Source organism: Haematobia irritans, chromosome 1, assembly GCF_050003625.1.
Source record: "Haematobia irritans isolate KBUSLIRL chromosome 1, ASM5000362v1, whole genome shotgun sequence".
Classification (NCBI taxonomy): domain Eukaryota; kingdom Metazoa; phylum Arthropoda; class Insecta; order Diptera; family Muscidae; genus Haematobia; species Haematobia irritans.
In genome coordinates this window covers 29,333,168-29,348,170 of record NC_134397.1, presented here as the reverse complement: position 1 = coordinate 29,348,170, position 15,003 = coordinate 29,333,168, and the positions used below count along the sequence as shown (strand labels likewise).

At 32.4% G+C, this 15,003-nt stretch overlaps 1 protein-coding gene across 2 annotated transcripts in view; it reads right to left on the bottom strand.

Moving 5' to 3' along the window:
- Positions 1-9,440, bottom strand: part of LOC142220531 (uncharacterized) — a 34,076-nt gene extending 24,636 nt beyond the window's left edge. For both annotated transcript variants that reach the window (XM_075289713.1, XM_075289715.1), the window contains exon 1: positions 9,147-9,440. The gene's annotated coding sequence lies outside the window, so the exon portion shown is untranslated. The remainder of the gene's footprint in view (positions 1-9,146) is intronic.
- Between the last annotated feature and the right edge of the window lie 5,563 nt (positions 9,441-15,003).

Here is a 15,003-nt window from a genome sequence, read left to right as displayed (position 1 = left end):
TTTGACAACATTTTCTGTAGAAGTAAAATGTGGACAAAATTTTCGACAAAATGTTTTATAGAAATACAATTTTTAAAAAATTTTCTACAGGAATAAAACTTTGACAAAATTGTCTATAGAAATAAAATTTCGACAAAATGTTCCATAGAAATAAAATTTCGGTAGATTATTTTTGGCTCGAATGGCAACCATGATTATGAACCGATATGGACCAATTTTTGTGTGATTGGGGATCGTCTATATATAACTATAGACCGATATGGACCAATTTTGGCAGGGTTATTAGAGGCCATATACTAACACCACGTTCCAAATTTCAAACGGATCGGATGAATTTTGCTCCTCCAAGAGGCTGCGGAGATCAAATCTGGGGAAAGGTTTATATGGGGGCTATATATAATTGTGGACCTATATTGACCAATTCTTGCGTGATTGTTAGAGACCACATACTAACACCACGTTCCAAATTTCAACCGGATGGGATGAATTTTGCTCCTGCAAGAGGCTCCGGAGGTCAAATCTGAGGATCGGTTTATATGGGAGCTATATATAATTTTGGACCGATATGGACCAATTTTTGCATGGTTGTTAGAGACAATATAATAATACCATGTACCAAATTACAGCCGGATGGGATGAAATTTGCTTCTCTTAGAGGATCCGCAAACCAAATCTGGAGATCGGTTTATATGGGGACTATATATAATTATCGACCTATATGGACCAATTTTTGCATGGTTGCTAGAGACCTTATACTTACACCGTGTACCAAATTTCAGCCAGATCGGATGAAATATGCTACTCTTAGAGGCTCCGCAAGCCAAATCTGGGGGTTCGTTTATATGGGGGCTATACGTAAAAGTGGACCAATATGGAACATTTACAATACCACCCGACCTACATCAATAAAAACTACTTGTGCCAAGTTTCACGTCGATAACTTGTTTCGTTCGGAAGTTAGCGTGATTTCAACAGACGGACGGACGGACATGCTTAGATCTACTCAGAATTTCACCACGACCCAGAATACATGGGGTCTTAGAGCAATATTTCGATGTGTTACAAACGGAATGACAAAGTTACACTCAAAAAAAAGTGAACTCTTTATCACACTAAAGCTAATTTAACTATATTTTAGTTCATGAAATTATTATATTTGGAGAAAGTTTCAGTTACTCTAATAAAAATTATACTCGTATTAAGCATAGAGATTTACTAATTTCGTATTTCTCAGAAAATAGTTCACAATTTCTTCAAATTTGTAAATTTTACTACAAAAGCGTTCTTCATTTTTTTTATTGAAATGTCTTCAATCATAGAAATGATTAATTAATACTAATAATCTAATTGACGGTCAATTAAAAAAATAATTTGTCCAATAAAAAAATTAATTGATACTATTAATTTTTGTGATTGATTTTTGTTTCAATTAAAAAATTTGTTGAATCAATTAAATTTGTAATTGATTATTTTTTAAAACTCAATTAAAATTTTAATTGGAAACATTTTCGTGAAATTTTTTTCTGTGTATGTCACTAAAGACATTCTTGCAGTTTTGAACTCCAATTTTTTCTTTCAAACTACAAAATTTTCTTTAAAAAGTGAAAAAAAATATATTTATGTCTACTAAAATTTTCTTGAATTTTTCGAAAAATATTTACTTATTTTTGTGATATCGGCGTGATGCCAGCGCTTGTAATACTGCTTAGTTAAAAATTTCTAAAAATATTCAAAATTTTCTAAACTCAATCAAAAGTTTTCTTCCTGATGGGTTCACTGTTTTTTCAGTGTAATATACCCCCCATCCTATGGTGGAGGATATAAAAAATAATTATGTCTAATAAATTTTCTTGAATTTGTCGAAAAAAAATTATATCGAAAAACATTTATATCGTCGTAATGTCAGCGTCAGTAATATTGTTTAGGTTAAAATTTTCTAAAACTAATTTAAATTTTCTACAATAGACCAAAATTTTTCTTCTTGGTGGGTTCGCTGTTTTTTCAGTAAGCCAGTTTTTTTTAATGTACTAAATTGTAGAACAGTTTTTGCTTTGGAAAAAATTACCCAAAAAAAAACCTGTGTTACATTATCTATCAGCCACCCTGTACTTGGAAAAAATTTCTAAAAATTTTAAAAATAAAGTTATTTTTTTTTTTGCAATACAAAAACTTCATTTTAGCATCAGGTTTACACCGAACATTTTTTCTGAGCTACTTCACAATACCCGTTTCTTTAATATGCGATTTCAATATTTTGTGAAATTTCGATTTGATCACTATAGACATTTTCATTTTATTATATTCTCTATCATAGGAATGTGCTACTATTTTTTTTTATATCTATCATTTTACAATATTTAAAATAATCGAAACAAATATTTTATCAGAGCTTTATTCAAAGAATTTTATTTAAATTTGTTTTCATATAAAATATTATATTAAAAAAAAAAAAAAAAAAAAAAAAAAAAAACAAATTCCTCTCCCTTATATAGTATGCATAAGGTTCAATATTATTTTTGTTTGGGTAGGGCCAAACAATCCTAAAAAAAAAACACGACACATTTAAATGAAACTGAAATTACTTTTAAGTTAACATCGTTCAATCAAATAAAAAAGAAGAGAAATTCTTAAAATCACAACCGTTAACACTGCACACAGTAAGTAAGCAAGTGTTGGTATGGCATAGCATGGCATGGTAAGCTATTCAATTTCAATTTGTTTATCGAATGAATTCGAATGAATGTGACATACATTCCAATATAGCCAAGCACTGGTGCTTCTACAGCTGCTGCTGCTGCTTCTGCTGTTAACAACGCCATCAGGCACATGCTATGCTCATTGATTCGTCCATTCACACAGAATTGGGTTAGTAGTGTCATAGGCAAAAAACCATCGTACAGTAAATAAAACCTCCCCATTCATATTCATATGACGATGATAGAATCATGAAGATGGAAATATGTATTCAAAGAAACTTGGAAATTTTGTTAATTGAATGTATCCACTGAACATTCATGAAATGGCAATAAAAAGCTGGATATTGATATGGTTAGTGAGGGGATATTAGGGTGGAAATTAGGCATGTGAAATGTTGACTTAAACTCATTCTGGAGGGAATTTTGGGGTGGAAATTGGGCATTATAAAATTCCTTTATGATTTATTTGCTTAAAAAAAACCAAGCTTACCAATAAAATAAATTGCGTTGATTTAAAGATTTTTTTTGTGTATACAATGATATGTAGGTATTTTTGTTTCAACTTTTCAGATTTCTTTCGAATCACCCTAATAAAAATTTTCTTTTTCAAATTCAAAGCACATGGAAGTGACTGCAATAAAACTTTTTTTTTGTTAGTTTCCTATCGTCTTCAATTAGTACGCCATAATCCACCAGTTAAACATCACAACCTATCAGCTAAGCAATACATCTACATTAACCACTTCACCAGCTCGGAGCTCATGGTTTCAAGGGGCCTATTTTCTGTACTCCTCTTGGTATATTGGAGAGTGTAAATCATAGCGTATTTATGTTTTATGATTTCGTTAGTCTTATAATGTCACATAGAGATTGTTGTTGTCATTACTTCAGTGTAAACTTGGGTAGTGTTGTCAATTGTTATTCATGCACACCGGTTTTTTATGCATTGTCTTATTGTTAACCAAACCATCACGACTGTTAGGTGATATTCTGCATTGTCTTTCCTCTCTCTCTCTCTCTCTCTGTCTGTCTTTCTTTCTTTTGACCCATTTGTGGTTAATATCAGGTGTTAAGTTATCGTTTCGTTATTGTAAAGCAATGATGTTTTGATTTTTTTGTTTGTTTGTTTGTTATTGTGAAGGAATTCTTAACTTTCTCTTTCGTTGGCTTGTTTACATAGCCTGAGAGCAGGCGTTTTACTATGCTATCATGAAATTGTTGACACATGATGTAGATCGATCAAGTGAAATCGTTCAGAATCCATTTCAAGAATGTTAATTAGAAATTGTTATCACAAAGAAGTTAATAGTAAGTGCAATATTTTGATTACTGCTTGTAGAAATTATATCAATATTTTCCAGTTTCCTTTTTTTTCTGCTATTATACTAATCAATCTCCATCAAAGAAGGTGAGGTTATCTATGTTAGACAAGATGAGTTATGTGATCATAACTTTATACAATTGGAATTTCAATTTCACTTCCAGCGGAAGTTTTTCTAGCAATTAGAAAACACTTTCTTCAGGAAAAGTTGAGATTTTAATAATTACTATAAGAGTATTTGTATTTTCTTTTAAGAATTGTAATACTAGAGATACGAAATTAGAAAATCTACTTTGCCAAAAATTTAATTTTGACGTGGACTAATCCACTTTTAACGAAATTTTGAAATGGGCGAAATATAACCTTTTCCAAATTTTAATAAATACGAAAAACATATGCTGTGATTCTATTAACAAAAAGTGGATTTTTTTAGGAATGGTAAAATCAAATGTTTAGTTTTCGATCACCTTTGCAAAAGCCAAAAGACTTTATTTTCAAATTTTTGCTTTTTACTTTAAAATCGCTACAGTTTGTATCTTATCATAAACCCCCTATTTAATTAATAAACGTATATATTTGAGGAGTTTTATTAAAATGATTTTGGAAGAAACATATTTATGGAAGATTAAGTTAAATTTTAAACAATGGTTTGCTTTAATGCCTTGAACTTTAAAGCTTTATTTAAATAAAAACATGACAAATATTATGAAGACATATCCAAATCCGAACTGATATGCGCACAATTGTTCAAGCTCAAGAGGTACCGAAAAATATTACCTTTCGACCAAATTCTATACTTTATGGATGATATTTTCGTAAGGTATACTGAAAGAAATATTGTCGTGAGGCCAAAGATTTCATGTCCTTAAAATACGAATGCAAATTTTGCTTAGCGTAGAAGACGCATTAAGTGATTTAACTTAAAAGTGGGTATCGTAACATGAAGGAAAAAATGTTTGGGCTAAGGTCAACTTGACTTTAATAATTCAGAAAAATTCTTTAAATTTAATCAAATTGTCTTTAAATTTGTTGTCTTTTTGCATCTTGACAACAAAGCAAAAAATCGTTCAAATATAGGACATGTTTTCAACACTTTCGTTTAAAGACTTTTTTACTTGAAACATAGCATAATTTCTAATGGAAGACTCGACGTCTTAATTTGTAAAATAAAGGTGTCGTTAACTTGATTTTAAAGGACTTTGATAACATATGAAGAAAAAATCTGAAAAAACGAAAAATTAAAATTTGCTTCCTAGAATCAAGTACACAAACCCCAAATTTAACAGAGAATTTTGTCTTAAAAGTATCCTTACTTGAATTCTCCGCTTCTTTGGCTCGGAATCAATACCACAATTGTTAAAGTAAAGACAAAATCTTTGGAATCGGGCATGCTTTTTTCAGTGTAATTTAAGGAACCATAACTAAATCAATTAAATCGATTTTTCCAAGGTCAATAAGGTTTCTTATTGTACTAAAAAATTGCGACTTGTATGTTGTGATTTTTGAATTGTGACATGTATGTTGCGAAAAAACAAATACATGGACAGAAAGGCGGACAGACAGACAGACGATTATGTCGGGTATAGTTCTGATCAAAACTTCTTTCTTTATTAGAAATTTGTTAACATTGGTCTTGGAGGAAGTTTGGATTATTCCCCTGACTTTGGGTGGCATTTTACTCCAACACCAAAAACATACACGCAGAGAAGGAAAATGATCACCTCAAACATGTTTCAAAAGTACTAACAGCATGTAGAGCAAAAATTGTCATTTTGAGAACCTACCTCAATTACTTCAAGAGCTATATCAGCTTGTTCTGAAAACTTGATTCTTGAATTGTGACCAAATGGCCTTACGAAAATAAGCGCTATTTGGCCTATAATATCTATCAAAGTGTGAGAAAAAATCAAAAAAAAAAAAAAAAAACCCGAAAAATTATCAGCATAAGTTTTTGTATGAATGTCCATTTACTAGAAACATACAGTAGAAAAATTGTCTCAAATTTTCATATTTTTTGTTTATTATTAAAGAAGTTTATAAAACTATATTTTAGTGCTCACCAATATGGAAAATATTTATTAAATCCTCTACTTTAAAATAACATCGAGACATAACTCTAAACTAAGTGGGAAAATAGAATTTGGTGACTTTTTCGAATGTCCTTCTAAGTGGACATCGGTAGTGAAAGGGTTTATACGTAGGGCCTTAATTCGGACTGTGCTGTAAGAAGATATTCTCTTGTTAAGGAGGCTATACTTGCAACTTAATACAAGTAAACAAATAATTCATTCCTCCAAAAGAAATTTTAGATAACCAAGTATCGTTTCCCATTTGCTTTTCTCTATACACACAAAAAAACTAATTTTTGTCTTCAATCACGAATTCAATTAATTTTTAATTGAAATGTCTTCAAACACAGTCATATCTGTAGTATGAATAAAAGGGAGCCACCGTGGTGCAATGGTAAGAATGCCCGCCTTGCATACACAAGGTCGTGGGTTCGATTCCTGCTACGACGGAACACCAAAAAGTTTTTCAGCGGTGGATTATCCCACCTCAGTAATGCTGGTGACATTTCTGAGGGTTTCAAAGCTTCTTTAAGAGGTTTCACTGGAATGTGGAACGCCGTTCAGACTCGGCTATAAAAAAGAGGTCCCTTGTCATTGAGCTTAACATGGAATCCTGCAGCACTCAGTGATAAGAGAGAAGTTCACCAATGTGGTATCACAATGGACTGAATAGTCTAAGTGAGCTTGATACATCGGGCCGCCATTTTGACAGGGAAAAATTTCTTTAAAAAAATCGGAGATGGGTGCTATATCACAAAACTGGCCGGTATGACCCATCTTCGAACTCGACATGACTGCCAAAAATTCAGAACGTTAGGTTCTACTGCTATATTGCCTTAAAATTGTACCTTTATCAAGAGTATATATAGGATTAAAAATCGATATTTCAATATGTTAAAAATTCAGCCCATATTCTGGTAAAACCTGCTTTTGATATCACAGTGACATTTCACCAATATAAATATACTTTGAATAGCCTGAAATCCAGTACTTCGTTTTTCGTTGTTCGATTAAAAACCCTAATGGAATCTAATTTGTCGAAATATGTTTTTATTTATAATGATATGAATTGTTTTTCAAATTATGTTTGGCCGGAGTTGGAGTCGAGCAAATTTTCTACGACTCCGACTCCAGCAAAATCTTCAGACTCCGACTCCAAGACTTCGACTCCACAGCCCTGTATACTACTATATTTAATGTTTACTATGAAACTTAAAAATGTGTCTTATTAAAAACTTAAAGTCAAAAAAGAGCTGTACTTGCTATAAAAGAAATCGACTGTGTTTTTGTATAAAAAAACTATGTATAAACCAGTAAGGAAAGTCTAAAGTCGGGCGGGGCCGACTATATTATACCCTGCACCACTTTGTAGATCTAAATTTTCGATACCATATCACATCCTCTGTGGGCAAATGAGTGTAAATCGGGCGAAAGCTATATATGGGAGCAATATCTAAATCTGAACCGATTTTGCTGATATTTTGCAAGTTTTTCGAGACTCATAAAATATTCGGATGTACGGAATTTGAGGAAGATCGGTTGATATACACGCCAATTATGATCAGATCGGTGAAAAATATATATGGCAGCTATATCTAAATCTGAACCGATTTTTTCCAAAATCAATAGGGATCGTCTTTGAGCCGAAACAGGACCCCATACCAAATCGCACTAAAACTGCGAGCTGTACTTTGCACACAAAAATACATCAACAGACAGACAGACAGACAGACGGACATCGCTAAATCGACTCAGAATTTAATTCTAAGCCGATCCGTATACTAAAAGGTTGGTCTATGATTACTCCTTCTTGGCGTTACATACAAATGCACAAACTTATTATACCCTGTACCACAGTAGTGGTGAAGGGTATAAAAACTAGTTGTTGCCAAAATAAAAATTTTGTAACAAAAAATTTTTTCTGGTGATAAAAATTTGAAATTATGGAAGATATTCAAAAAAGTCTAACAAACTAAAAACGTTTTCGGTACAAGTTTTCCACCCGGCCATATTTTTTAATAAGGATTATTATTTTAATAATTTATTTATTATTAAGCGTTGCCTGTGCGAAACAATTTGTCTTAAAATACCCGAATTACATACATAAAGAATTCTTTACTGAGGAATGAAATTTTCTTTTGATAAAATAATAATTAACAAAAATAGTTGTGTCATTTGTTATTAATTAGGGTTTATTTGCTCTCAAAGAAAATACTTTGTAACAAGGAAAATTTGGTTTGGTTCTATCAATATCGCTCTGAAACGACGATATTTTTTATAGATCTGGGAAATGAAATTTTAATTTTTTCCCCAAAAATTTTCTTTCAGGCTGAACAAAGTTAGTTTTGTGCAAATATAGTAACGTTTGCAAAAGAAACCCTAGTTTCTTTACTGAAGCAGAGGTGCGTGGTATGTATAAAAATTCACTTTAGAAAATAAATTTTCAAAATTTTTTTTATCATATCATATAATATGTAAATGATTACACTTTCTTTCGCTTCATTTTTTTTGCATATTTTAATTGCCTTGTGGTAAGGTTGAGTGACATTTTTCATATGCATGCTTTCACAATATTAGGTAACGATCATTCAATATTAGAATTTCAAATAACAAACGATATATTTTATTTCTATTTTGCATTGTTTTCCAGTCTGTCTCTCTCTCCCTTTTACTTACGCCTTTTTCGCATCATAATTTTACACTTCATTTAAAGTTTGAACCATAGATTTTTTTTAACGTCTCACAAACCAAGTTTGTGTCTTAAGTCTTTTGTTTTATCATTTTTATATTGATTGATCGTTGACATGAGCAGCCAGTCCCCCACACATAATCATAGTAATTCGATTATATGAATAAACAAATCACCAGGTATGAAGAGCAAAGAAACTCAAATATTTCACTAATCACCATATTAGGGGAAGTATACATATATGAATAATTACACACATTTGAACACATAGAAAGGGGGGAACTAAGGCCAAAACTTTCTCTTTTAACCGTTAAACATTGTCCAATGAGTTTAATATCCATACGTTGTTGTCATAGCCGAAGAAATCTTACCTGTTTATTATTACTGTGTAGTTAATGTTTGTTTTAGTTTAGCAACAAATTTGTAATTCTTTCCAGTTTGCAATTGTCGAAAACACAATTGCTATGGTCTGGATAAATGGGAACAAACAGCACACTTAATCACACTTGACTTCTTGTAACCCAACTTTGCGAAATGTTATCTTTTTTGCTTTTGATATTAATATAGATGTCATACACTTTAAAAGTTAATCCACAAAAAAAATTTAAATCTTCTTAGATATTTTCCCTTTGCATGGGAGAGTGATGTGTATTAACACGGCTAAGTATTTCTTGTAACTGAAACTGCCATCGCCTTGAACTTGGCTTTATATATGCTGACCTATTTTCTTGGTTTCGACTAGAGTTTGTTTGATAAACCGGCTCGAAGAAATGCACAAGCAACATTTCTTGAGCAAGCTTCTCAACAGCTGCTAACTAACCTTACCTACTATGGCTTATGAGTTAAGACAGAAAAACGATCGTGTTGGAGCCTCAACATGTTGGAGTTGGAATGCTTGCTAATACGTTACCAAAAGATCATATTCAGTGGTTGGCATGCAACCAGCAGGAATACACAAAAACAAAAATCAATAACAACGGCAAGTGCTAGTGGCGCATGCGCACCATCAACAGATACATCTGTAGCTTGTTGGTATGTTGTCTTGGCCATGTGAACAAAAACCTTTGTTATTGCAGCGGCTTTATGAAGCTACATCTTCTGTTTATTACCGCTTTCGCTGAGTTGTACGTTTCAGGGCCACAATCATAGTAATGATTTTAAATTGCTTCAACTATTCTCTCCAACCCTCTTTCTTCTTTCACGGCAGATTGTACTGTTATGAGTCTGAGCGCGTGCGTAATTATTGCGCGCTAATGTGTTCATTTGGCTTTGTTCAAGTATCTGTATCTTTTCTGCAATTGCACTTGCAATTCTTTTGTTAATGTCTTTGTTTCAGGTTGTTGCACTGCAAGAAGCTCTTTGCGGTCTATTTTTCGATGAATAATAAAATGCAACATATATTTTATTCAGTGCTTATGAGTCTTAGTCATTAAAATCTTGGAAAACTCATGTAACCTTGAACGAGGAAATTTAGGGTTTAACAGTTTGGTTTGTAGTTTAGAGTAAGTGTAAATAAATTTGTAGCCTCTTATCTGTTTGTCATATCATTTATTGATTTATTTCATGATAATGGCAAAAGTTGAAAGTGTAGCAGGGCGCATTTTTTGAAGACTTTTGGTGAAATTGTCGAATTAGAAATTTTTAGAGAAATCTGTGTGTGTCAAACGAACTTTTATAGATCCTGTTTGGTGAAATTTGCTTATCCCATGACGGTTTCTAAATGTTGTATAGTACAAAATTACCCTTATGTATGGAGAATTCCCAAATGTTAATTGTATAGGGTGCAACTAAAGTTACTATATGATGTAAAACAATTGTAACTTCTTTGCTTGCGTGTATTTAACTTTTTCTTTTTTCCTATTTCAGAAACTAAACTTGGTAGAATATTTAAAAATGGAACGCTATACAATTGCGCAAAGAACTAAGATTGTTTTCTATTCATTGAAAATCATCGTGCGATAATTAATACTCAACGAGCATACAGAAGATTTCATGGGGTAAGAACTGCTCCAACGGGTCCAACCATTCGTTCGTTGGTGAATAATTTTGCTGAATATGGGACTGTCGGAGATTCAAGACGTACAGGCAGACCTCGAATTGGCAGATCGGCCGAAAATATTGATGCTGTGCGACGAAGGCGTCGAAGAAAATCCGGAGACATCAACGAGAAGACGATCTTCCCAGTTGCAGCTTTCTGACCGCACTCTCCGGCGAATTTTAAAACACTATTTGCACCTCTTCCCTTACAAAATCCAACTAGTCCAAAAACTAAATCTTGAGGACTTCGTATTGCGCTTGGAATATGCTAGAGCAGTTTTAAATCTCGTTGATCAAAATGAAAATTTTTTGTCAAATTTGAGATGGCCACCACGATTTGACTGCACCGGATTTTTTCTTGTGGGGCTATCTCAAAGACAAAGTTTATGTGAATAAGCCCCAAACCTTGCAGCAACTAAAGGACAACATTCAAGAAGAAATTGATCGTATACCACAAGAAACACTCAACAAAGTTATGGAAATGCCATAAAAAGATCACATTTTTGCGTTGGAGGAAACGGTTCTCATTAGGGATGCCAGATGTGCTCTTTTTTACAAAATGTGCTCTTAAAACAAGACAGGCCAAAAGAGCACGCGAAGTGCTCTTTTTTTGCATCACAACAAATATTAATCAAATGGTAAAAGTAAACTGAAAATATGTAAATGTCGCACTAAGAGATTTTCCTACCGTTATTTTCTAATTAAATAGTGTGTTACTTTATATATCAGAGTCGTAGAAGAGCATGCCGATGTTGCTTCTTCACTTTGTACTGTGTTCTAAATGTAAACAAACTTCTTCAATAACGTTTTTTTTTCACAAAAACACCAAAAAATGACTTACAAAATATTGTAAGAAAATCAGCTTAAAGTTGAAAGTGGCTTATTTTATGTTTATGGTATGTACTTTTTGCTTTGTTTAAATGAATTATATTTCAATTAAATTAGATGATTTTCTTTTATTTGAAAAAGTGTGCTCTATTCTTTTCGTATGTGCTCTTTTTATAAGCTAAATGTGCTCTTTTTGCCTCTTCAAAATCTGGCATCCCTAGTTCTCATTTAACTGATATTATTTTCATAATTAATGTAAAAAATAGAAAGGAATATAATCTTCATTTATACTCAATGCAAATATTACCAGGATCCAAATATTTTGTCTCTTACTATTGATTTTGGCATTAATGCGAGGCAAAGAACTCACTTTTGGATTTAAGTTTAGGATACAAATATTAATTTCTCATGCAGAAAATTGGTAGATCTAATTATATATGAACGGTTCTCAAAATTTGCCATTTTCGATCTAACCAGATTCGATCTTACCAGAGATAATAAAATGTAACTACATATAATCCCACATATGACAAAATCTAATACCAGATCTATCTACATATAGGGCTATATAATTATATATAGTCCTAGGCCAATATTGGCATCTGATTAGATATAATTCTATAGTAATTAAAATATCTTTTAAAATCAATCATATCTCTTCAAATTTCGGATCTGCTCTCATCTAATTACATCTTTCAAGTTTTACTCGGGTTATTCGTTTTTATACCCTTATTATTCGTTTTTATACCCTTCACCATAGGATGGGGTATACTAAATTTGCAATTTCGTTTGTACCACATCCATACACAGAAAAAAAAATTCACGAAAATTTTTCGAATTAATATTTTAATTGAATTTTAAAAAATATTCAATTAAAAATTTAATTGATTCAACAAATTTTTTAATTGAAACAAAAACCAATTACAACAAGTATATACGGCCGTAAGTTCGGCCAGGCCGAAGCTTATGTACCCTCCACCATGGATTGCGTTGAAACTTCTACTGAAGACTGTCATCCACAATCGAATTACTTGGGTTGCGGTAACTTTTGCCGATAACAAGGTATCTTAAAACTTTCTAATACCGTAATATATACCATCATTTTCTATAGAAGTAAAATTTGGACAAAATTTTCTATAGAAATACGATTTTAACAAAATTTTCTATAGAAATAGCATTTTGACAAAAATTTCAAAAGATTTAAAATTTTGACAACATCTCTATAGAATTAAAATTTTTACAACATTTTCTACAGAAATAAAATTTTGCCAAAATTTTCTATAGAAATAAAATTTGACAAAATTTTCTATAGGAATAAAATTCCGACAAAATTTTCTGTAGAAATAAAATTTTGACAAAATTTTCTATAGAAATAAAATTTTGCTAGATTATTTTTGCTCGAGTGATTATGAACCGATATGGACCAATTTTTGTGTGATTGGGGATCGGCTATATATAACTATAGACCGATATGGACCAATTTTGGCACGGTTATTAGCGGCCATATATTAACACCACGTTGCAAATTTCAACCGGATCGGATGAATTTTGCTCGTACAAGTGACTCCGGAGTTCACATCTGGGGATCGGCTTATATGGGGGCTATATATAATTATGGACCGATATGAACCAATTTTTGTATGGTTGTTAGAGACCTAATACTAACACCACGTACCAAATATCAGCCGGATCGGATGAAATTTGCTTCTCTTAGAGCAATCGCAAGCCAAATTTGGGGGTCCATTTATATGGGGGCTACATATAATTATGAACCGATGTGAACCAATTTTTGCATGGTTGTTAGAGACCATATACTAACACCATGCACCAAATTTCAGCCGGATCGGATGAAATTTGCTTCTCTTAGAGCAATCGCAAGCCAAATTTGGGGGTCCGTTTATATGGGGGCTATACGTAAAAGTGGACCGATATGGCCCATTTTTAATACCATCCGACTTACATCAATAACAACTACTTGTTCCAAGTTTCAAGTCGATAGCTTGTTTCGTTCGGAAGTTAGCGTGATTTCAACAGACGGACGGACGGACATGCTCAGATCGACTCAGAATTTCACCACGACCCAGAATATATATACTTTATGGGGTCTTAGAGCAATACTTCGATGTGTTACAAACGGAATGACAAAGTTAATATACCCCCATCCTATGGTGGAGGGTATAAAAAAATAATAGTATCAATTAATTTTTTAATTGTATCAATTAATTATACCCTCCACCATAGGATGGGGGTATATTGACTTTGTCATTCCGTTTGTAACACATCGAAATATTGCTCTAAGACCCCATAAAGTATGTATATTCTGGGTCGTGGTGAAATTCTGAGTCGATCTAAGATTGTCAATCCGTCCGTTCGTCCGTCTGTTGAAATCACACTAACTTCCGAACGAAACAAGCTATCGACTTGAAACTTGGCACAAGTAGACGTTATTGATGTAGGTCGGATGGTATTGCAAATGGGCCATTCACTTTTACGTATAGCACTCACACTGAAAAAAATATTTACGTGATTAAAGATTACGCAACCTAAATTTTAGGATGCGAAGTTTACCAAATATGAAGGACAAATTTCTTTAAAATAATGAAATTTTATTACAATAACTTTCAAAAAATTTTTCCATAAAATTTAGGACACAAATTTTATAAATTTGCTTCCCTCCGTTAAAGTCGCATGTCTTTGAACAAGGGCTAATATTCCTTAAAGAAACACATTTTTGATTTAAAGAAATTGTCCTTAAATTAACTGAAATATTGAAATAGATTTAAGATAGAAACGCTTCAAATATAGGCTAAGACTTATTGTGAGAATTTAGCGTCTTTGGTTTAAAGTTTTTTTTTTTTTTTTGAATTAAGAAAATATTTTTTACTTTGAAGTATCCGTTTTAATTTGAATTTTTGAACGGGCATTTGTTTGCACATGAGTACTTTTATTAATAAACCGCGAAAAGAGAATGAAAATTTGATAAATGCGGTTTGTATCCTAATTTTAATTTTATTAATCCTAGATTTAGAGCCAGATAGGCCGCCAAAAAAATTCTTTATTTTAAAGAAGCCGCATCTTTGGCTCGGAATCAATACCAGAATCCTTAAGTGAAGCTGAAAATCTTTGGATCCAAGTAAACTTTTGTTTTGAGTGCATACAAACACCCATATTTGGCTTGCGGAGTCTCTAAGAGAAGCATATTTCATCCGACCTCGCTGAAATTTGGTACATGGTGTTGGTATATGGTCTCTATCAACCATGCAAAAATTGGTCCACATCCGTTCATAATTATATAGACCTTATATAAACCGATCCCCAGATTTGCAAATGTCATCCGATCCGGCTGAAATTTGGAACATGGTG